We start from the raw sequence: 24,851 nt of genomic DNA, 5'->3' as shown, positions 1-24,851 counted from the left end.
TAACTGGACTGTGACTACATCTCCAGCCTGACTTTTCTCTCCTGAATAGTACTTTTTGATTTGGACCCATGGGCTGCCTTAAAAACTCTTATTTTAGCATTTGAATAGGATTAATGAAAGGGCTTCTGACATCAGTTATCTATCTCTGCTCTCTCTTTTAATCTCTATATCTCTGAGGGACAGGATATTATAACTCTGCTTTTGTTTCTTTTTTTAATATGTTTATTGAAAGTTTCAAAACAAAAAAAAAGAATATATTTTTAAAAAATGAGAAACATGTTCTCACATTTTTGCAATGTTTTCATAGCAGTGTACATTTCTATTAGTGTCAATTAAAGTCATTTGTTACAAGTAAATCTATAACTTGTTTCCTAGATTCTTACTTTTTTATGTTATTATTACAATTATAATACAATATTTATTTAATTAATTAATTATATTACTTTACATACATACATAACTATATATACATTTATCCTTATTTCCATTTTCCCTTGTTGTTTCTTTAATCAGTTTCACTAGACATCTTTACTTCCTTTTTATACAACCATTTGTACCATATATTCCAAGTTGTAAAAAACTCCCCCTCTTCCTTATTTTTTAGTAACATGGTTAGTCTAACCATTTCTGCACATTGGTGGATTTTATTAGTTATTGCCAGGTCCGTGGGTGTCATTGTTGATTTCCAGTTTTGGGCAAAGACTATCCTTGCTGCTGTAATGATATGTGATATCAGGTACTGGTGTTTTTTGCTCCATGTCGGTTCTATCATCCCAAGTAGAAAGGTCTCTGGGTTGAATTTAATCTTTAGTTTTGTCATCTCTTTTAACCATGTCTGTATCTTAGACCAGCACTTTTGGGGTTTAGGACATGTCCACTACATGTGAAAATACATTCCCTGGCTAAAGTTACATTTCCAACATTTGGGTGACATATTAGGGAACATCATAGCAAGTCTTGCCGGTGGGAGGTGCCAGCGATAAAACATTTTATAAATATTTTCTTTATATGAGACTGATAACATTAATTTATAGTTAGTTCGCCAAATTCATTCCCATTGTTCTAATTCAATATTGTGGCCACAATTTTTAGGCCAAGTTATCATGTTCTCCTTAACCGTTTCCTCATCCATTTTAAATTTCAATAAATAATTTTGGTAATCATCTTTTTTCACTTCCTTGTAAAATTTTGTCTAATTCCTGATCTCTATTATAAAATCCAAATTGTTCCTTGTCTTTTTTGTGTTTTGCTTGAATTTGAATGTACGGCGGCCACCCAATTTCAATTCCTTGTGTTTTTAATTGTATCTGTGTTTTCAAGTCACCTTCATCTGTTATTAATTCTTTATATTTTATTGTTTTGTTCAAATCCATAACATTGGGACTCTGGGAGGCTCATATATCTTTTATTAGCATAATTCATTGTGAAATTAACTTTATGTCACTGTGGATTTTATATTCTGTTTACTTTTGCCTATACTCAACCTTAATTTTAACCCCAAACCTCAACCCTTAAAGCAAAAGCAAAACACATACACCATTTCCCCAATTATCTACTTTCAGCCTCAATTTTCTTTTATATGGCTGTTTTGAATGCATATTTCCCTAAGAAACTGATTTTAATGAGAATTGCATTGCTAACTCTGAAGTTATAGAAGATTTAGTCTGATCTGTATTGTTACTTTATTTAACAGTATGGAATCTCTCCAACTTCCTAATTGCCAGAGACAACATGTGAGATTTGCACAATATCTCTTTTAGAGAATCTCTTTTAGAAGATCATATGTTGCCTAGACACTATTTCTGTCATGTGGAACAGGGTGGAGCCCACTGACATTTAGTGAGAGTTTCCGTATCTTTGGTAAAATATGCAGTGCAGCTGTTAAGTTTGGGAAATAATGGAGACCAGACATCTGACCAGTGACTTCAACTCTTTAATAACAGTAAATAGAACAGAACAGAGCAAGGCTATGGGCAGCAGTAACCCTTTTATAGGGTTGGCTGCTACCCTATTAACCAATAATAAGTGCATAAGGTTCAAACCAATAACCAATAAGAAGTGTCCTAAGTTTGGCCAATCAGGGGCTTTTATGAACCAATCCTTGTTCGCTGTTCAAGGACCAATCAAATGTGCAGGCTTCCAAAACCTACTTTGCATTTGGGCTTAGTTACTTTTATTCATTCACAACACCCCTCCCCCTTGGGTTCCGTTTGAGGGGAGCTGTAACAAAATCTTCAAGATAGACAGGCCGTTTGGTCTGTCTGGATGATTTCCGTGGCTCCACCGGGTTTGTCCTCAAGTCCGGTTCCGGTGGAGCCTTTGGATGATCACTATTAAGTTCCGTTTCGCTGCACGATGATTCCGTGCTGCTTCCGTTGTGGTTGTCTCCGCCAATCAGTGTTTCTTCGGGGTTTCGCAGTTCGGTTTCCCCCGTGTTCAAGTCCCATGGAAAAGTCAACTCCCTCCCCGCTTCAATCCCCGGTACTTCGCTGGGCCGTAGGGTTTCCGTTGGCCTGCTATCCGTCATATCGAAGTCAATTTCCTCGATATTTCCTCCCCCCTCAGTTGGTGAACCCGGGGAGCCATGGGCGCTGGGTGGTAATCTCGAACGGAGTTGGTCTATGTGGCGTTTCCACACCCTCCCATCGTCTGTTAGCAGGCGGTAAGATTTAGGCCCTGTGAGGTGGGTAACGGTTGCGGGTATCCATAAAGGGTCGCCGGAGAAGTTTTTGGCAAAGATTAAATCGCCTACCTTAAATTCCCGGCATTTGCTGCTGGAGCCAAAAGGCTTTTCGGGTGCGTATGCGGGGTGGAGCCGGTCGAGGTGCGATCGTAGTTTCCGCCCCATAAGAAGTTCGGCGGGCGTTTTGTTGGTAACGCTGTGGGGCGTGATGTGCTGCAACAATAAAATTCGATTGATTTTCTCATCGATGTTTCCGAATTCCATTTTGTGGAGGGTCTTTTTTACAACTGTACCATGCGCTCTGCACGTCCGTTTGCCGCAGGGTGCGCGGGCGAGGTTAGCGCATGGCGGATGCCCCGGTCAGCAAGATATTGTTCAAATGGTAATGCTGTGAACTGTGGGCCGTTATCCGAGACGAGAACATCCGGAAAACCATGTGTGGCAAATAACCTGTTTAATTTGTTGATAACTGAGTCCGTTGTAGTTGTGTTCATTCGATGGATCTCGAGCCAATTTGAATAGGCGTCGACTGTAATAAGGAAAGTGTGCCCTTTTGTAGGCCCCGCAAAGTCAATATGAATACGGGACCATGGTCCCCTCGGAGTTTCCCATTCGGTTGGGCTTGCTTTAGGTGGGGCGTTGCTGACGTCTTGGCAACGTTGACAAGTAGCGACCCAGGCCTCGATTCTTTTGTCGATTCCCGGCCACCAGGCGTAGCTCCATGCGAGTGCTTTCATCTGCACGATGCCCGGATGTCCGTCGTGCAATACCGCTAAAACAGTTCGTTGCAGTTTGCCTGGGATTACGACTCTATCGCCCCACAAAATGCAACCCTTTTGAGAAAACAGTTCGGTTTGGTGGGCTTTAAAAGGCGCCCATTCAGGTGATAGCTGTTTTGTTGGCCAACCCCGCTCAACCCAGCGTAGGATGTGTTGCAGGACCGGATCTCGTTTTGTCTCGAGGTCAATGTCTCTCGCCGTCAATGGCGGCGCGTGTAGAGTCTCAATTTGCAACATTGTGATGGTTGGGGCTGGATCTTCAACCGATTCTGGAAGCGGTGTTCTGCTCAATGCATCAGCGTGGAGAATTGATTTCCCCGGGCGGTGTTGCAAGGTGTAGTTGTACGCCGCCATGAATTCAGACCAGCGGGTCATTCTGGGGGACAATATATATGGGGTTGGTTTATTACCTGCAATAATCCCCAGTAGTGGTTTATGATCAGTAATTATTGTAAACGCACGCCCATACACATATTCATCAAATCTTTTAACTGCGGCCACAATAGCTAAAGCTTCTTTATCCAGCTGACTATAATTTCTTTCAGCTTTAGCTAAAGTTCGTGAAAAAAACGTGACGGGAGCTTCTGCTCCGTTCAGTAATACGTGGGCCAGGATTGCTCCAACCCCAAAAGGTGAAGCGTCACAAGTAATAGTTAACGGCAGCATCTCGTTGTACTGCATAAGTACAGAATCAGAAGTTAGCAGTTTCTTTACTTGTTGGAAAGCGTATTGTTCACGTTGTCCCCAAACCCACGTTGCTTTTTTGTCTAAGAGTCTATGTAATGGTTCAGCTACCGTTGCTTTATTGGGTAAAAAGACATTATAAAAATTGATAAGTCCAAGGACCGCCTGTAGATCTGCCTTGTTCCTTGGAGTGGGGGCCTTCTTAATTGCCTTTAATTTGTCCTCAGTGGGATGGATTCCTTGACTGTCCAGGAGGTATCCCAAAAAATCCACCCTTTCGGTACATAACTGGCATTTTTTTTTTTTTACTTTGAGGCCTGCGTTTTGGAACCTTTGTAAAACCACTCGGAGTCGTTTTTCTAGAATGTCTCTGTTAGGAGCGGCGATGAGTACATCGTCGAAATACGGTACGACCCCTCTTATTCCTTGTAACAGCCTTTCCATTAAGCTCTGAAAAATTCCTGGAGCGACGCTCACCCCGAACTGGAGCCGGTTGCATTTAAATGCACCCCTATGCGTGACGATAGTTTGCGCCTCCGCGGTGGCTGGATCTACAGGCAGTTGTTGATACGCCTGCGCTAGGTCTAATTTAGCGAAAACTTTCCCGCCGCCCAGGGAATGGAGCAGGTGTTGCACTACCGGTACTGGATACGCCACTTTGCTGAAGTGCGTGGTTTAGGTGGCCCGGTAGTCTCCGCAAATTCTCAGTGACCCATCAGGCTTGATAGGCGTCACTATTGGGGTTTCCACCGGGCGTGGTCGGTGGGTTCCAGCACGCCCTGTTCTATTAGCTTATCGAGTTGTTCATCGATTTTAGGTTTCAGGCGAACGGCACCCGACGCGGCTTAAGGCGGATGGGTGCTACCTCAGGGTTCAAGTTAAATGAGATCAGGGTCCCCTTGTACTTGCCTAGTCCATTCGCGAAAACGTCTTGGAATTCTTGCACGAGGGCTTCCTCCCAATCGTTGCTCTCGGCACGGTGGACTCCGGCTACAGTGATTCCAAGCGGTTTGAACCATTGAAGGCCTAAAAGACTAGGCCGGTCACGGTCCACGACAGTCAGTGGCAGTGCGATGGTGCGGTCCTTGAAAGAGACCTGGAATCGGCGGGACCCGACAACGGGAATTCAATTACCCTGGTAATCTTTGAGTATAACCCTTTGAGGGTTTAGGTCTTGGCGGCGAATCGTCGGGATGAGCTGTTGAAGCGTCTTCCAGGACACCTCTTTTTATATAAAAGATTCAATATTTATATAAATATTTATAATATTTACATATAAGCCATGCTCAGCCAGTTACATGACCACCAAACCACACCACAAATTAGGCCACGCCCACAGAACTGGTAAGTGGTCCCTGGGATTTAAAATTATGAGTTTGGTGGTCCCTGAGGTCCAAAAGGTTGGTGATCCCTGCTCTAGAGCAATAGTTGGTCAAGTTTTCAGATTTTCCTCAAATAGATAAAATGCCTTTTTTTATTAGAGAAAAGACAAATTTCTCTATTATTGGTAACTGGAAGTCTCTACTTGTGATTTATGATTTGATGATTAGATAGGATAGTTCACAGAAAGAAGAGTAATATGATATAATTTTAGAGAGTTGAAATATACCTATAATTATAACTGCTGTGAAGAATGTTAGAACCCATTTCTTAATGTCTTTTTTTTCTTTTTCTTTTTATGTAACATTTTTTTCTTTTCTTACACTATTTGCTTTCTCCTTTATGTATTTACTTTTCCTTTTTATTTATTTAAATTAATTTGTATTAGTTTTTATCTTTTTGTTTAAAGGTTTTAATAAAAATATGCGTAAAATAGGTTTAGACTTCAACTGGCTAAAGAATTCTGGGAATTGAAGTTCATATATGTTAAAGGTGCTGAACTGCTTTAGAGCACCTTAGATCAACAATACCTGGCTTAATTTTCAGCTATGCAGATTTGCACTGGAATGGCATTAATATAATATAATAATACATTCTTAATGTAGATAACTTCAGTCAGGAGCTTAACACTGAGTTTTTCCTAACATTGAAAATATATCACAATTATCTATGTACAATTATCAAGGGATCTTAATCGTTCTAGCTATTTCTATTTTTATTGTTAATCATATTCCATTTTTCCTTACTTTCCTTTCTATTTGAGAGGCATGAGTGGTTCCTATTAGTTACATGCCACAGATAACACAATCCAGTTACTAATCATGGATGATGAAAGGTTTTTTTAATGGGCAAAGATACAATTCTCTGTTACAGATATATGTGTTGTATAAACCCAGTACAATGACTGTTCTACTTTAATTTTATTTATTTATTTATTTTATTTATTCTATTTGGTTTGTCAATTGCTTACAAGATAATAGGTATAAGTAAAAACATAGTTATGAATACATGGAAGATAAGAAAGATAAAAGAAACAATAGGACAGGGATGGTAGGCATGTTGGTGCGCTTATGCACGCCCCCTACAGATCTCTGAGGAAAGGGGTGAGGCCAGTAGTAGAAAGTCTAAAGTTTTTGGGATTTGGGGAAGAAACCACAGAGTCAGGTAGAGTATTCCAGACATTGACCACTCTGTTGCTGAAGTAGTATTTCCTGCAATCAAGTTTGGTGCGATTAACCTTGAGTTTGTATCTATTGTTTGCTCTTGTATTGTTATGGTTGAAGCTGAAGTATTCATTGATAGGTAGGCCATTGCAATGTATGTTTTATATACTATACTTATACGGTGTAGTTCTAGATTTTCTAGGTCTAGAATTTCAAGTCTGGTGGCATAAAGTATTCTACAATGAGTAAAGGGGGGGGGGGAGAACTCTTAATTGTACTTCACTAAAATTTACAGCTGTGTTTTTGTGCAACAAATAAACAGGATCTGAAAAAATGTACTTATTTACCTAACCTACTACTGTGCTATAAAGGGAAAAATAAATTATTTACCCAGGAATAGCTTTATTCTTGTTAGATTTGACATTAATACACAAAAATCTCTCTGAAATAACAGCAGACTTGCTTTAATTAAGGATCACTTTTTCAATGACACAGAAATTCATCTAGCTAACCCTGTTTATTTTTCTTCCCATATTATTAAGTACAAAATGCTATCTTATGTCAGAATGACTTGGGTAGAATTGTCTTAATAGTATCATTTGAAAAGAAAATAAATCATTTGATTTTCAGAGGGATCAGTCTAATGACTTTTTAAAAAAGGGATAAATTCATTGCCAGGAATGAAAAATGAAAACAAGCTTCACATTAACATAATAATAGGTATATTAGTGAGACAGATGGAGCTTTTAATGAATTGGGTCACACAACCAAAAGAAATTACTTTTAATTAATCTTAAGCATTCACTTATACAAGTGCATTATACCTTTTTATACTATGAATTACTTTGTTTAGAAATGTCTCATGCTTATAAAGTTTAGGTGCCAAAGATTTTCATATTGTTTCATATCCAAGGATTACCACCAGTTTAAGGTTTAAATTTTAAAATAAAAAGTAGGGCAGAAGAATCAAAGAGGGTGAATTATTCTGTTCTTCCCACACTAAGAATTAAGAGGTTAGACCTAGATAGATTTGGATGGGGCACCAGTGGAAAATCCCGGTTGTAGGGGTAAAAAACATCCCCAAAGAAGTCATGGAAAGCAGTTGTGTGATTTTTGGACAGTCCCTTACTGTCAGCCCATGATGGATGTCAGGACTGGACAATAAGCAGATTCTGCAGTTACTCTCCAACAAGGAAGAAAAAAAAGGTATAGTCATTAACTACTCTTAAAGTAGATAAATTCTGAGTGCAAACAGAAAAATCTGCAGAAATTTCATTAATTGATATTTAATTATATTTTTCAAATGTATTGTTTATAAATCATGCTATAAATATATGTTAATAATTTATAAAAAATAAATAAAATTCTGAATATACTAAATCTTGAGTTAGAGGGAAGGGCAGAACATTATTTGGAATTCTAACCCATATTATAAACCAAATTTTACTGAGAAAATATAATTTATCTCTATCAGTACAGTAAACATACTCCATACATTTTCCCTCTGCATGATTGTAGTTTGGATCATCATGGTTCCACTTTACAGTCTAAGATCTGTTGGCATGTTTTTGCATGCTTTGTTTCTTAATGAGGGTAACATTAATTCAGTTGTATCCTTTCTGGTTACTAATAAGCTTTAGAACTGAAGTTAGGGCATTGGGTTGGAGAAAGTTACTTTATGTAGAAAGTAAGGAACGTGACTTTGATGGAAATAAAATTCACTACAGCTACATTGACAAGAAATTGTCCAGCTTCCCCCAAACTAGCAGGCAAATCAGATCCCCCAATTTCGATTAAGAGTGTTGCTTTTCCATTATTCAGGCCCTCTTTCATGTAAAGCAGGCATCCAACAATCCTTGCCATAAAGATAATTAAACTCAATGTGTATCATTCTAAACTTGACTGTAAAAAATATGATTTCTGTAATAGAGTTGTCAAAGTCTGGAATGTTCTACCTGATTCAGTTGTTTCAGCTACAAATTTTCACAGTTTCAGTCACAAATTGACTTCTGTGGACCTTACATCATACTTAAGTGGTTAGTACAGGAGGCATGTATAAGTGCACTAACGTGCCTATCGTCCCTGTCATTGTATTTTTATTCTTTTATTCTTGTTCTCATTTTTGTTTGGCAAATTCTAATAAACAAACAAACAAACAAACAAACAAATAAATAAATCTTCTTCTCAATATTGTGCTTCTGACTTCAGGACTTTCCATGACCAAGTATATTTCTGAGAGTATATTTCTTTTCAGTCCTTTGGCAGATATTTTAATTTCACATATTCACATAAAAAGTCCAGTAAGAGTTTTTCTAAACTTTTGATAAAAACTAGAAGTTTGAGCAAGCTATACTGACTTTCAGTCTTGATTCTATTGCTGATATCTTAGTCTGGTACCCATGATTTTATTTAAACCAAAGTCTTTACCTTTGAAGCTCAAAAGTGTAAATTCAAGAGGCTGAAAATAACTGATTTGAAATACTATTAGAAAAAAAATGATGGGGTAGCTTATTTATCCAGAGTGAATATAAATCTATTTACCTGAGTCTCTTATCTCCTTTCCCTTCCTAGCTGTATGCTTTTAGATAACTATGCACTTCTTTTATATACACAGATTATTCCATTAATTTCACCAGATGAGGCAAGGTTGCACAATGCTATAAAAAAAGAATAGAGAGAGATGTGAACTGAATACAAAGCAAATATGGGAGCTCATTGTGAGCAGAAGGGTTCCCATAGTTAAAATACTTCATCTGAACCTGGCATAGTGGCATAAGGCTTGTCAGCACAATCTTCAAAATGGTTTGTCTGATAATAAATCTGTTGAGCCCAGGCATGGCTTCAGTCATCAAAGAGTTTGAAGTTACACTGACAGTTGTTTTAAACATAATCATGTGTAACACTGAACAATACATGAACACCAACTGGTTAATACAATGCAACTAAAAATGTAAAAGTAGCTTTCCTGAAAGTTATGATTACTATATCAGACCTAAATTTCTAAACGATTTCTAATTGTTTTTCTAATTTGTACACTGAAAGAGCTGGAGAAAGATTTTGGAAACTTGCTGAGTCAAACTCTTCAGCACTTTATAATACGAGATTACTATGAAGATGCCTTGACATACATACATACATACATATGTATGTATGTATGTATGTATGTATGTATGTATGGTATTCAGCTTTGCTCGGGTATTTTCCCACGTCATTGTAGTTGTGCTTTTAAAGTTGTGGCAACGTTTCGGAAGAATCTCATCTGCCATCATCAGGCTTCTGTATATATTTTATATATTCTGAGGTTTATATATTCTTCTTATATATATTCTGAGGTTCTCGCGGGTATTTGTATGTGGATCTTTGGTTATTTGGGTTTTCTCCCGCGTAAGATTGGAAGTATCTAGGCAACTTTTCGAGGAAGTCTCATTCATCATCTTCAGGCTTCTGTCTTCAGCTCTGTGCTTCTCAGAGTGATATGAGCTTGCAGCTGCTTCTTCCTTTTAACTGCTAGTGGGGGTGTGACTTGATTGGGTGGGGGCTTGGCTGTGTTCTGATTGGGTGGGGGTGTGTTCTCATTGGTTGGAGGTTTGGCTGTGTTCTGATTGGTTGGGGGTTGGCCATGTTCTGATTGGCTGGAGGTGTGTTCTGTTCAGGTGGGGGCTTGGTTGTGCTCAGGTTGGTCTTAGTTACTGGGGGATTTGAGCTGGTGAGCTGTGATCTTGCTGTTTGGCTTCGAGTTCGTGGTCGTGCTGCATCTTCATGGTGGGGGTCAGTTCGCTTCATGTATGGCTCAGAGGGGTTTGAAGTGGGTAGTGATGCAGCTGCAGTGCGGCTTCTGGTCTGTGGTCGTGTCTCATCTTCTGTGTGGGTGTGAGTCTGCTTTTTACGTGGAAGTGTGGTGGTGGCATCTTGTGTGGCCCTCGTGGGTGTGGGTCTGGTGTCATTCATCATGTTAGGCACTCGTCTGTTCATGAGGGCGGGTTTCCAAATGGCTGGTAAGCGGGAGGTGTCATCTCTTTTATTCATGCTGTGTGGGCGTTTTTCTATCTCTATGGCTCCTCTGATTATTCTGTTGTTGAAGTGTTCGGTTTTGGCGATAGTTCTGGTATTTTTAAAGTCAATCTCATGTCCCTGGTCCAATCTCATGTCCCTGGTTGCCTAGATACTTCCAATCTTATGCAGGAGAAAACCCGAATAACCAAAGATCCATATATATATATATATATATATATATATATATATATATATATATATATATATATATATATATATATATATATATTATATGGATCTTTGGTTATTCGAGTTTTCTCAGCGTAAGATTCAAAGTATCTAGGCAACGTTCGGCAGGTCCCACTCGCCATCTTCAGGCTGGTGCTTTCGGCTTAGTGCCAGTGCAAGCAGTGTGTGACCGGAGCTGCCATCTCTCTATATATACAAGTGGTGGGGGATGGTGTGCTGGGCTGGTTGGCTGTGCTGCAGCCTCTTGATTGGTTGATGGAGTTGATGTTGGTATAATGGGCTGTGTAATGGCCTTTTGTTGTAGAGATATCCTGGATCTTGTGCTGTCATCTCCTGGGTCGTTAGCCTCTTGTGTTTTAACGGCTTGGGTAATGGGTTGTGTGATGGGCTTGTGAGTTCTTTTGTTGTGGTATCCTGGGTCTTGCGTTGTAATCTCCTGGGTCGTTTGTGTTTTGATCTCTTTTCGATTAGCCTCCTGTGTAGTAACAGCTTGGGTAATGGGTTGTGTGATGACCTTGTGAGATTTATTGCTGTGGTATCCTTGGTCTTGTGCTGTGATATCCTGGGTCATTTGCTGTGTTGTGACTTCTTGAGTTCTTGAGGTGTAATTTCTTGAGTTTTCTGATGTGATGTCCTGAGCGGGTGGCTGTGATGTAGCATTTTGGGTTTTAATATGGCTTTGAGTTTGGGGTCTGGGTCTGTGTTTGTTTGGCTTCGAGTTCGTGGTCATGCCACATCTTCATGGTGGGGTCAGTTCGCTTCATGTATGGAACTGACCCCACCATGAAGATGTGGCACCACCACGAACTGAAGCCAAACAAACACAGACCCAGACCCCAAACTCAAAGCCATATTAAAAACCCAAAATGCTACATCACAGCCACCCGCTCAGGACATCACATCAGAAAACTCAAGAAATTACACCTCAAGAACTCAAGAAGTCACAACACAGCAAATGACCCAGGATATCACAGCACAAGACCAAGGATACCACAGCAATAAATCTCACAAGGTCATCACACAACCCATTACCCAAGCTGTTACTACACAGGAGGCTAATCAAAAGAGATCAAAACACAAACGACCCAGGAGATTACAACGCAAGACCCAGGATACCACAACAAAGAACTCACAAAGCCCATCACACAACCCATTACCCAAGCCGTTAAAACACAAGAGGCTAACGACCCAGGAGATGACAGCACAAGATCCAGGATATCTCTACAACAAAAGGCCATTACACAGCCCATTATACAACATCAACTCCATCAACCAATCAAGAGGCTGCAGCACAGCCAACCAGCCCAGCACACCATCCCCTCACCACTTGTATATATAGAGAGATGGCAGCTCCGGTCACACACTGCTTGCACTGGCACTAAGCCGAAGCACCAGCCTGAAGATGGCGAGTGGGACCTCGCCAAACGTTGCCTAGATACTTTGAATCTTACGCGGTCTAGGTGTGTTCGGTTTTTTTCCCATGTAAGATTCCCATGTAAGATTTTCCCGTGTAAGATTTTCCCGTGTAAGATATTTTTGTCAAGGCATTTTCATAGTAATCTCGTATTTTTTTCATAGATTTTCACGGGTCTTGGCATGTTCGGGTCTTTTCCCTTGTAAGATTGAGAGCATCTTGGCAATGTTTTGATGGGGTGCCACTCGCCATCTTCAGGCTGGTGCTTTCGGCTTTGTGCTTCTGTGAGCAAAGAGTGATAGGAGCTGCCATCCCCCTATATATACTGGTGGGGAGGTTGGCTGTGTTGACATTTCTTGATTGGTTGATGGAGTTGATGTTTGCAGATTGGTTGGCTTTTTCGTAAGAACATGTGTGGCTGAGGTATTGGCTGTGTGTCTATCAGCGTCCTGTGTTGTAACGACCTGGGTAATGGGCTGTGTGATGACCTTCTGAGTTCTATTGTTTTGACATCCTGGGTCTTGTGCTGTAATCTCCTGGGTCGTAATGACCTGGGTCATGGGCTGTGTGATGACCTTCTGAGTTCTATTGTTGTAGCATCCTGGGTCTTGTGCTGTAATCTCCTGGGTCGTTGGCTGTGTTGCAACATCCTGAGGTTTTGTGGTGTAATCTCCTGAGTTCTGTGATGTGATATCCTGAGCAGCTGGCTGTGATGTGATGTTCCGGGTTTTGGTTTGGCTCCAAGCTTGAAGCCTGGATATGTGTTCATGGCGTGTGTCCGTTTGCTTGGTTTGGGGTCGGGGTGTGTGGCAGCTGGTGATGCAGCTGTGATCTGGTTTCTGGACGGTGGTTGTCTTTCGTCTATGGGATGGGTTTGGGTTTGAGTCTGGTGAGGGAAAATGGTGGTGGTGTCATATGTGTTTTGGATCCGGTGTTGGTTTTCGTGGCTGGGACTCGTTTGTTGATAAGGGCTAGTTTCCCGATGTCTGGTAGGCGGGAGGCATCATCCTGTTTATTCACGTTATGGGGGTGTTTCTCTATTTTGATGGCTTCCCTGATTATTCTCTTGTTGAAGTGTTCAGTATTGGAGATTATATCTCTCTGTGTGTATGCATATGTTAATGTATAATGCATAATGTATGTATGTGTGCATATTTATACAATCTCTCTTCTATTATAGAAATAAATAAGGGACAACAATGTAAGCATAGTGCAATCTGGTCTGGTCACCATATTACTGATTTTATCTTGTAGACATCTCACATTGTACCAACTAAAGACTAATTAACTGTCATGGTTACATTATTTTTTGAATGTCCCTGACTGCATTTATAGTGTATCACTGCATATCTGGTTCACATGTATCATGGATTTCCAAAAATTAAATATTCTACACAATTTGTATAGATTACACAATTCTATACCATTTGTGATAAATTTTAAAATATCCTCATGAAACTTTTTAAAGCTCTCAAAATCTCAAATGTTTAAATTAAAATCCTGTACATATACTATAATTTACTTTTTCAGGTGGTATTGTAGATATTTCACCACTGCAGATTTTTCTGCTTCTTTTAAAATTGTTTTTATATGAATTTACCTTGCACCTTTACACTTAAAATGATGTATCCATTAGATTTATATCTTACCTTTATTTCAGAAGAATCAAACGGAATGCATAGAGTTTTTTCTTGCAAAGTTTCAACTGTGAAATAGGATGAATTAAGGAAATAATGATTGCTCCAATGAGTTTTGATAAATGAATGAGAAATAATATCCAAAAGAAGACTAAATTTCCTTCTTGAATTTAGCCTTTTTAGTATTGGTTAAGAAATATTACAGAGATTTCTACAGTGTTCTTTTGAGAGGATTAAATAAAAGATGACAATGATTATTTCTTAAAGAAATAATTGATCTTGCTCAGGTTCAGAGAATGACTAAAGACTCAGGATTTCACTAAATAGATTGTATTGCAAGTGCTCTTCGATTTCATTAAATACTTTTTTTAAATTGAAATTCTTGTTGAAATAGAACACTGAAAAATTTCCCAACATATTTTAAGGCCTCCAGGTATGAACAGCTATTAATCACTAGCTTAATCATATCCATGTAAGTTTCTTCTTCTTGCAATTCAGCACTTTCCAATTGTTCAATTTTTTTTACTTTACCTGCTAAACTACTTTTTAGGTGATTTTATGAAGACTTTCAGCTAGCTCCATATCTAACTGGGACAAGAATATGACTATGCAATACTTTACAGAGTACCGCTCTGTAATCTCTGCAGAGATTGATCTTGTGCATATCTATTCAGAAAAAGATCCTAGATAAATAGAAATATTAATCAGTATCTTGCATCTGTATTTCTAATGGTCCATGATGCCTATAGATATCTTCTGTGTGCATTTCCATTGTGAAATCCTGTTATCATTTGAACATTTTGAGGTCACACATGGTTTCATCTGTGGTCAGAATAGGCTACAATGTTACAACTTTAAGGGATATACTCTAGTGCAGTTCAGATGTTACTATAAATATTATAAATTAGAAATGTCTATTTTGAGAGCTGGACATTCAGCAATAGCAGAACAGCATTGGAAAACTGCCGATAAAGCTGAGCCTGCATCAGAACAATCAGTCAAGATCAAAAATTCCAGAAAGGGCAATGTGAACTTTGAGATGTTACCAATGTGTGTGGCTAATGGTACTAGCAGTGAACAAAGCAGTGAAATTGAAATGAAACCTATCACTCCAATATAAAAGAAACTGTTATTTAAATGTTTATATTTATTCCAGTCTGATTTAGCTATCATGTATCTTAATTGCAAATATTTTATTAACTGAAGAAATCAAATTGTACCAGGAGAATGGCTATTTTTGAATTTCTGTATAACCCCCCCCCCACCCCCTTTCTTTGAAAATAGTAAAGGAAAGTCATAAATTGAACAGGGATGGAGAACTAGAGTTCTGCCCACTTGAACCTCTTTGAACACACATTACAAGTAGTCTTCAATTAATGATCATACAGTCAGCAACCATTCAAAATTATGATGGTGCTCAATTAGTGGTGTTTATGACTAGTTCTTAGTTCCAGCTGTTCCAGCAATTCTACAGTCATGTGATTGAGATCTTGGTGCTTGCAACTGGTTTATACTTACAGTGACTAAACCATCCTGTGGCCATGTGATTGAGATTTATAACTTTCTCTGACTGCTTGTCACAAGCAAAGTCAATGAAGAAGCTAGCAGGAAAGGTCCAAATTGTATAGGTATGTGTCTATGGTTCCAGGTTATCCCAAAGTTGGTTTTTCAAGAAGCAACTAGACTTTCTTTGATTTTCCTTGAAGACATTTTGCTTCTCATCCAAGAAACGTTTTCAGTTCTGAAGGAAAAACAAAGTTCAGTTGCCTCTTGAAAAAGGTAAGTTCTAAGCACCTTTAATTAGGTAAGTCTCTATTGAAGAAGGAGTGGGAGAACCTGGGGGATGGATTCAAAAGAAGAATCAGCCTAGAGTCATCATAACCACAAATGAACTAAGCTCAATTCCTTTTGAATTCTTTTGACAAAATAGTGTGAGATTGAGTAGAGTACTGTGCATAGGCATGAGTAGTAATAAATCAGTTTAATAGGAACTTCACATGGGGTCCTGGTCTTTTGTGCCTGACAATCTTGGATGTGCCTGGGATCACACCAAATCTCGAATCTGTAAAACTTTTAAATGCAAAGTACTTCCTGGTAATCAAGAAGAAAAGTCAATCATACTGCATCTTCAAAGGAAGAAACCAATGATATTTCAGAGTTTGCTGAAGTAAGACAGTTTAATCTACTTCACTTTATTATGGGGTTATTATGGGGGAAAATAGAAGGCAGGATTAATCTGCACCTTATACTCCTGGAAGAAATGTTAAATATAAATCTAATCTGTAAAATAAACTCCTAATATTCTTCGCCATTGTATATGCTTCCTAGAAGTACTAAATATTGTAGTTTAACAACACCTGCACTGCCATAGTTCATTCACTTTTGTCCTAGTGTATCTAACTTTTTTTTTTTAAAAAAAATCCTATTTCATATAAGACAAATTATTTCAGTAAAATTATTGTAGATGTTACAATAATGATGTTAGAGTTAATTTTATTCAATAGGCATGTTAATTCTATAAATTATATCTAGCCTATATCTTCCTTTTAAAATAATCCGCACTGCATTTGGTGCGTATAGTGGTCAATAAGCGCTTTGCTTACTACTTACTACCACGTACTAGTGGTATTTTAAAAGTGCCAAAAAAATATCAATCTAGATACTGACCATAAAACATATTATAAAAGGTTAGTTTCAATGCATTTGATGCCCAAAGAACTGGTAGAATTTTTAGAACTCTGAACAAAAAAGACCTTTCTAGACACTGTTTTTTGTAGTCTATTTCATTGTAAATGGTATCCTTGACAAAAACCTAAACTGTGCAATAAGATGAATTCTCATCATCAACCAGGCTTGTATTGATTTCAGCTTTTTTGTAACTCCCAAGATTATGGTTTGTACCCTGCTGTTCTTGTGGAAAAGTTTTAAGCCCTGGTTGTTCCCTGAGAATGGAATTGGGAAATTAGCTAAGAAGTTGTTTGTTAATTCATTGCGATTGGTTTCTTTTAAGATGCTATTTTATACTTCTTTTCTATATGATTCTTTATTGGTGTTATTAGTGCTCAGTGTTTTAGCTTAAGTAAACCATCTCCTGTTTTACATATCCTGTTAAACTGTAATCTTCTCCAGATTTGTCCAGTTTGGAAAAAATTATCATTTATCATTTTGTTGAGAGTCTCAATTACTTTTCCTAATACACAGTATCAGAATTAGTCTTCTGTAAATCTTTTCTCATATTAATTATAGGGTTGTAAAAGTTGGCAGTGCATACATGCCTGCTTTTACTAAGATATATGACAGATTGGTTAAATGAAATGATTAATGCCAGGACAATGTTCATACAATAATTACTAGAATCATAAGTGTTGGAAGTTTGAAAACATATAATGAAGTCACAAATCCATAAAACATTACTAATTATACATTGTATGCTTTATGATTGTTCTAATACAGTGATGGCTAACCTTTTCAGCTTGGTGTGTCGAAAATCGGGAAAAAGTGTAGCCTTCCTCGGGTCGTGTGTCACTTCAAGAAATATCAATAATTTGGTTTATGACGGACTGGGCTGGGGTGATCACACAGGGCTGTGAAACTCGTCTCCCTGGTCTCAGGGCTGCAGGTGCAGGATGTGGGGATCGGAAGGCCACCTTACAGGGCTGTGAACCTCATGGATCTCCTTTCCTCCTGTAGCGTTCCTGAGGTAATGAAACTGACAAACCTCAGTTTATGGCGGTTAAAACTGGTTCTCTGCTGCAAGGATCTTGCGGCAGCGGTGACACCACACCTCCACGCAACAAGCAGGGAGCAGGAATTGGAGCAGAGCACTGGCAGCCTCTAAATGTGCAGGTTTTCCCCACACCAACAGACATGTCAGTCAAAGTGCCTCGGCGTGTCACGAGTGACACGCGTGTCATAGGTTAGCCATCACTGTTCTAATACCTACATTTATAATGGTGGCTAGATTTTGAATTGTTTCAATATCTTTTAATATTTTCAAGTTGTTAACAAACTACTATTATTATTGTTCTTACAGCATGAGTAATTTTGTATTCATATATGCACTTATCTCATAGAAACAGACATAGTTTGCCAATGTAATATGTATGTATGTATAATAGAGCAAGAATAACAATAGAATAAATTAGAACACAATATAATATTATAATATAATATCTGACAGTGAGATTGGTGGTATCTAAATTTGATAAATAAATAGTACTAAATTAAGAGATTCCTCATCTGCAGTATATGTTTGGATTAGAAGTGGAATTGATATGGATAATTTAGCATGACACAAAATAGATCCTTCAACAAATCAAGGATTACTGAATCCTTTCACAGAGATACATCTTTCAGATAGTTCTTCTCTCTGCTTCTAATTGTCTCAGATTTCGTATTTGTATATATTCCCTTGAATGTGCTGCTTAGTGAAACAGTAACATATTGTGGTATTATATTAAAATTATAGGCTAGCATATCTATATTTTTAGAACTAATACATGTCTATTTTCCTTAATTAAATTAAAATGGACATATTCATATTCATACTACTTCACATTTGGCTTTACTATTCATCTGAAGTCAAGAATCTACAAAAAACTAATTCAGAAAAGACATAGAACTTTCATCATCTCTTAGGAGAACAATTATTTTGACTAGTTTTATGCCAAATAATTATTCTGCATTTTCTTTTACCATTGCCAATTTTCTGGCAAATAAAAAGGTACAAAATGATTGGTTTAACATGCACAAACAATATGACTTATAAGAATAGGGAGCATGCCAGTGATATTGGCTACCTTGTGATAATAAGTCAACTTAAAACACCAGCAAAAGAAATCTAGAGGTAATTCTGAAAGTACAATGCCCTTTTATAAGAGAAATTAAACAGAGAGAGATATAAGTTATCTTTTAAACTTAAATTAGTTTATAGTCATGTAAAAATGTAAATCAGATATCCTAATTTTATTATAGTCCAGCATATAATGGTCTCTTTTGAATGAAATCGCTCGTTTCAATTTGTAGTATTAATTTCATCATATAATGTTGCTGTTCCTTACATTCTAAATAAAGAGTGTGAGTGAACTGAGCCCCTTCTCTGTTTGGAATGGTTCCTTTGTTCTGACCACTGGGTGCCACCATTGCTTCAGAGGAACAATGAGAAATGTGCCACAGAGAGATTAGGGAGATACTTCAATTAGATTTTTAAACCCTGGAATTTTTATATCAATATACTGTCATTCCAGGCAGTCCCTAATGAGCTATGATCAGATCATTTTGGATTAATCAATTCTGTCTTTCAGAAACCTTTACTTATTGCTATTTTTGATCTTATATCACTTTTAACTTAATACCAAAAGTCTTGTGTCGTGCATATTCCCAACGAAGTTCGTATCGAGTTTTGTCAAATATTCAGACTGACAACCGAAGGGTTACAAAACAGCTTACACTACTTCCACAGTCAATAGCTCTGCAGCCTACCCTCCATTTGACATCTGTGAGGACACGATTGTAGAAAAAAAATCTTGGCACATGTAGCCATATATACATACAGTTCTGTGAAGGCAAACATAATAAAACAAAACAAAACAAAAGCAAACAACCCTAAAGAATCAGCTTTGTGATTTTCCTGATTTCCATGCACTTGTCTGTACAGAAAAAAAAAAGTTTTAATTTTCTCCTAAAATTTTGGCAAGTCAAGTAGGGGGACAATTTCACAAGGACAAAATCAAAGTGTGGAGTTCTTTGATGCAGCCTAACCATGCTTTTGTGTGAAGGCAAGACCCTTTTAAACAACCCCTAAATACATCATTTCAGTTACAGATACAAATATAATTAATGTTTGGGTCCATTTTTCTTTCTCCAGAAATAAAAGTAATATTTCCTCACAAATAACATTAATAGTGTACAACTATATACAAAACATATATCTTGACTTTTAGGATAGAGTCAAACTGATTCTTCATCTTTGGGCTGCTCTATTTCATAACAGACCAGGGGAAATTCTTAAAAACACAAGCTTTATCTTATTAAAGTCCAATGTTGTGAGAATCCGTTGCCACTATTGGAATTCTGAGAGCATTTCATAATCATTCTCAAATGTCTGTCCAGATACATGGTCAATCACAAAATATCTTTTACCAGGAAGTAAGCTAGTGAAGTTGCTCCCCATAATTCCTAGCCTCCCAAAACATTTTAATTACTGGGCTGAAGTATTTTATTTTCTAACAATGTCTCTGGGGACAATATATATCCTAATTTATAGCTGGAAATAGCAATTTTGCTTGGAATTGGTGCTTTGCTTTGTAGTATATTAGCTTTCCTTAAGAAAAGAAAAAAAAATCAAGTGTGACAGGCCTCAAGGGAAGTGGCATTGTGTAGGTAATGGAGAGATAGGTTTTAGGATATTCATCATAGATAACATGGCTGCTGTTCTGGCCAAACAAGCTTTCTAAGGAGTACTTGATATAAGGGGAACTCATGCTATTTTTCTTTTTTTTAATACATGCAGGGGTGGGATTCTACCGGTTCTATCCGGCTCTGTAGAACCGGTAGCTCTGAAGAGCAGCAGACATAGAACCAGTTTTATGTCTGCTGCTGTTTTGGCCCATCTGCACACCTGGGCTCTTACCTGACCTTTATTTCCTGCAAGGCACAGCCACAGTTGAAAAAGCAGGACAAAAGTGCTTTTTCAAATGCTGCTCCCCTGCATGCAGCACTGCTCAGCTGTCCAGGCAGCAAGCTGATGAAGATTTACACGCACACGCAGAGTGCAGGGAAGTACATTGTAAATCACCAAACCAGTAGTTAACCCTGTCGGATCCTACCCCTGAAGACGTGGTACAAAGATAATATCTGCCACTGTCATACTGAAGTAATGTTGATCCATTTGCCATTGAAATACTATTTAGGTCTTTGACAATATTAAATTTTGGTATATTAAATGTTTAATTATAAGTTGTGAGTCTGAGAAGGCTCTGAAATACCCATACAGATGAAATGAAATGTTGTTATGTTAATCATCCATTCAAAGTTGTGTTGTGCTCACCATTTGAAAGGAAATATTCTCTACATTTTAGCTTCGCTTATCAAATGTAACATGTAAGGCTATATTGTAACATGTAAGGCTATAGGATTAGTGAGTGTATACAATGCCATGAAATGCCTTGCCACCCTAAAATATACCACATTGACAAGATCAGGATTTGATTCATTCAGATAACATAAAGTGTACATTTGGGGGGGGAAATCCTTTTAAAATAGAACCTTTTGTTTAATCCCTCATTCTTGAAATGAGTGATCAAAATCATTACCCCTCTCCAATTTCAAAAAAACACCATGGAAAATAAGAAAAAGACATTGTTGCTGCTATTCCTTTTTGGACAGTAAACATCAGGTAATCAGGTAAAAATAGAGCAATGGATGAACCAGCTTCAGAAATGAGCCTTGGAGCCTTCCACTGCCTAATATGCCTCCAAACTTCATAGTATATCTAAATATAACATAAACATTCTGCCCTTGGTTGTTCTACCTTTATACATTTATATCCAGTTTATATCCATTTACTAGCTCTTCTTCTTCAGGCCATTTGAAAAGCAAAAATATTAAAATTAGCAGCAGTGTCCCACCTTCTTCTTTAAAATAAACAAGTTATATTCATGTGAAGTCCCCTCTGTGAAAATTTAGCCTGAGGAATGTGTTTATAGCCAAATTTTAAACTACTTGAAAATTAAGTTTATAATAAAAACATGGAGTCAGCCTATAGGAATGCTATCAGTGCTGATCTAATTGCTTTCCCTATAGCACAATGAACCATATGGGCTTCGTTTCTTAAAGTATTGTCAAGACATCCTTTTCTGCTTAGGAGTTTATTTTTTAGTTAAAGAACAGTAAACTTTATACAAGTGATTAAAGTATTAATTAGAAATCCCAAACACCTCCAGTGTTTTGTTATAATCCTATGAGCAACAGGTAATAACTAGTTCCCATATGCCACTCAGAACACTTCCTTTACCAAGCCTTATAGCCTGAGGCTATACCATTAAAAAGATATTTGGGATTATGTTTGGGTGGCAATTAGATGAAAGAAAAAGTTCTTATATAGCACCATCATAATAAACAGAGAGACATTAAACAGTATAGTTTAAACAAGTATGTTAGGGGAGGATAAGTTTAGTTGTATTAGGATCAATTTCTAAATGGTAAAGTCATTTAACAATGGAACCAGAGCAGAACATTCTCTTCACTGATAGCCTTCATATAGAAATGAGTTATTGTTGATATTCAGGTTTAGTTTTTTTATCCAGAACAAAAATTTGGACTTCATAGCAGAAGCCTCTTTCAACTTTAAAATCCAATGGATCAAAACATTAATAAATTTTAGCATGGCATTGAATTTTCAGGGAAGTGATTATTCATTCATTTCCAAGTTGCGTTTTTTTATTAGTATCCATGTGCCAAACAATTGCTTAGATTTCAAAAATGACTGAATTCCTGGGATACCATTCTGCAAGAACTGTGACCTATGTTGGCAGATTTCAATTTCTTTGGGTTTTCCAATTGGGACAATATATAGCCTCAACACTTCATCCAATGCCCCCAGGAAATCAGAATCAGTTTATACATTCTTTCACCTTAATATACATTTTATAAAAATCATACAGTAATAATAAATCATAACATTTCAAACTTTCATGGTCAACAGTTTTTGCCTGAACTTCTTTCTGGTATTTGACTCTGAAGATTCTTCTCTTGCTTTATTAAATATTTGAATAATATCAGACAGTGCACATACAAAGGAACTAAAATACAAAGAGAAATTCTGATTAAACTTTTCAAGGAAAGCTCATGCCAAGATACAAAAGCAATTTCATTCTTTAAACAAAAAAACTATTCAAAATATTAAAATATATGTCAAAGAAATGGATTGAGTGAACTGCTTAGTTAAGAGAAATCTGCAGATATATTGAAGATGTGACTTGCATACAATATCAAAAGAAGTTTGATTTTCACAAATATTAATAGCTTTTTTTTAAAAAGAACAAAACCTGGATTTGTGATTTAAGTCAAACAAATTTAGCACGATGATTTCTCTGAAAATTAAGGTAATGTTTTTACCACTTTAGTGAACAAGCAGTGATACATGTTCTAAGCTTCAATGATTAAGCCACAGTCGTAGTTAGTTTAATGATTTTAGTTGCTAAAAGCATAAAGAATTGAAAATATCTATGTACTTATAAAACTAACTCTATTCATTTCTACTGTCATTTCAGCGATGAGGCTTATAATTAATAATTAAAACTAAAATATCATCTGCCATCATCAGGCTTCTGTATTGTGTTCGTCTGTGACGAGGCCCACACAAGATGCTACCACCACATTTCCATGCAGAAAGCAGACTCACACCCACAGAGATGATGAGACACAACCACGGACCAGAAGCCGTACCGCAGCTGCATCACTACCCACTTCAAACCCCTCTGACCCATACATGAAGCGAACTGATGCCCACCATGAAGATGTGGCACGACCACGAACGTGAAGCCAAACAACAGGATCACAGCTCACCAGCTCAAATCCCCCAGCAACTAAGACTAACCTGAGCACAACCAAGTACCCTCCTGTACAGAACACACCCCCAGCCAATGAGAACACAGCCAAACCCCCAACCAATCAGAACACAGCCAGGCCCCCACCCATTCAAGTCACACCCCCACTAGCAGTTAAAAGGAAGAAGCAGCTGCAAGCTCACATTACTCCGAGAAGCACAAAGCCTAAGACACAAGCCTGAAGATGATGAATGAGACTTCATCGAAACGTTGCCTAGATACTTCCAATTTTACGCGGGAGAAAACCCGAATAACCAAATATATATATATATATATATATATATATATATATATATATATATATATATATATATATATATATATATATATATATATATATATTGGTGTTCGCTTGGTTCGGTATTTTCCCACGTATTGTAGTTCTTTAAAGTTGTAGCAACGTTTCAGCAGAATCTCATCTGCCATCATCAGGCTTGTATTGTGTCCGTCTGTGAGTCAGACTTTTACAGTAGTTTCAGATTTGAATTTGGGGCAGCCTATTGCTGTGCCAGAATGGTTTTTCTTCATCCTGATTGGTTGGGAGTCTTGGTCTGTGTTTATTGGTCTCGAGTTTGCTGTGTTCTGCTTGATTGGTGTCTCTAATATCTTCTGTTTTTGGCTCTTTTTGTATCTTGATTATTGCAAACCTGTTCATGGAAGAATTCGAATCCAGAGCCCTGGCCAATGCCACCCTCAAACCCAAACTATGGTTAAGATACATCGATGACACATTCGTGATTTGGCCCCATGGACAAGAAAACCTAAACAATTTCCTAACACACCTAAACAGCGCACACCCCAAAATCAAGTTCACCATGGAAACAGAAACAAACAAACAACTACCATTCCTAGATGTACTAATCTACAAAAAACAGATGGCACACTAGGACACACCATATACCAGAAGAAAACCCACACCAACCGCTACCTCAACGCCCAATCCCACCACCACCCAGCACAGATAAACTCCGTGGCTAAAACACTAATTACCAGAACCAAACGCCTGGCAGACAAGACACACATTAAGACTGAACTATGCACCCTGACTAAAGTACTGACAGCCAACGGCTTCCACAAAAGCAAAATCACCAGCTTGATCCACAAAAACACACTGAAACATAATAGAGACCCAGAAGATGAACAGACCTATGGAACAGCTGTCCTGCCCTACATAAGAGGTACTACAGACAAAATTAGTAAGGTACTACACAGACATCACATCAGGACTGCCTTCAAAACAGACAGAAAAATAGCAGCCATC

Source organism: Notechis scutatus, chromosome 4, assembly GCF_049901735.1.
Source record: "Notechis scutatus isolate UNSWTSFEM ecotype Mainland chromosome 4, rNotScu1.2, whole genome shotgun sequence".
In the NCBI taxonomy this organism is placed as follows: domain Eukaryota; kingdom Metazoa; phylum Chordata; class Lepidosauria; order Squamata; family Elapidae; genus Notechis; species Notechis scutatus.
Note: the sequence above shows the minus strand (reverse complement) of the source record.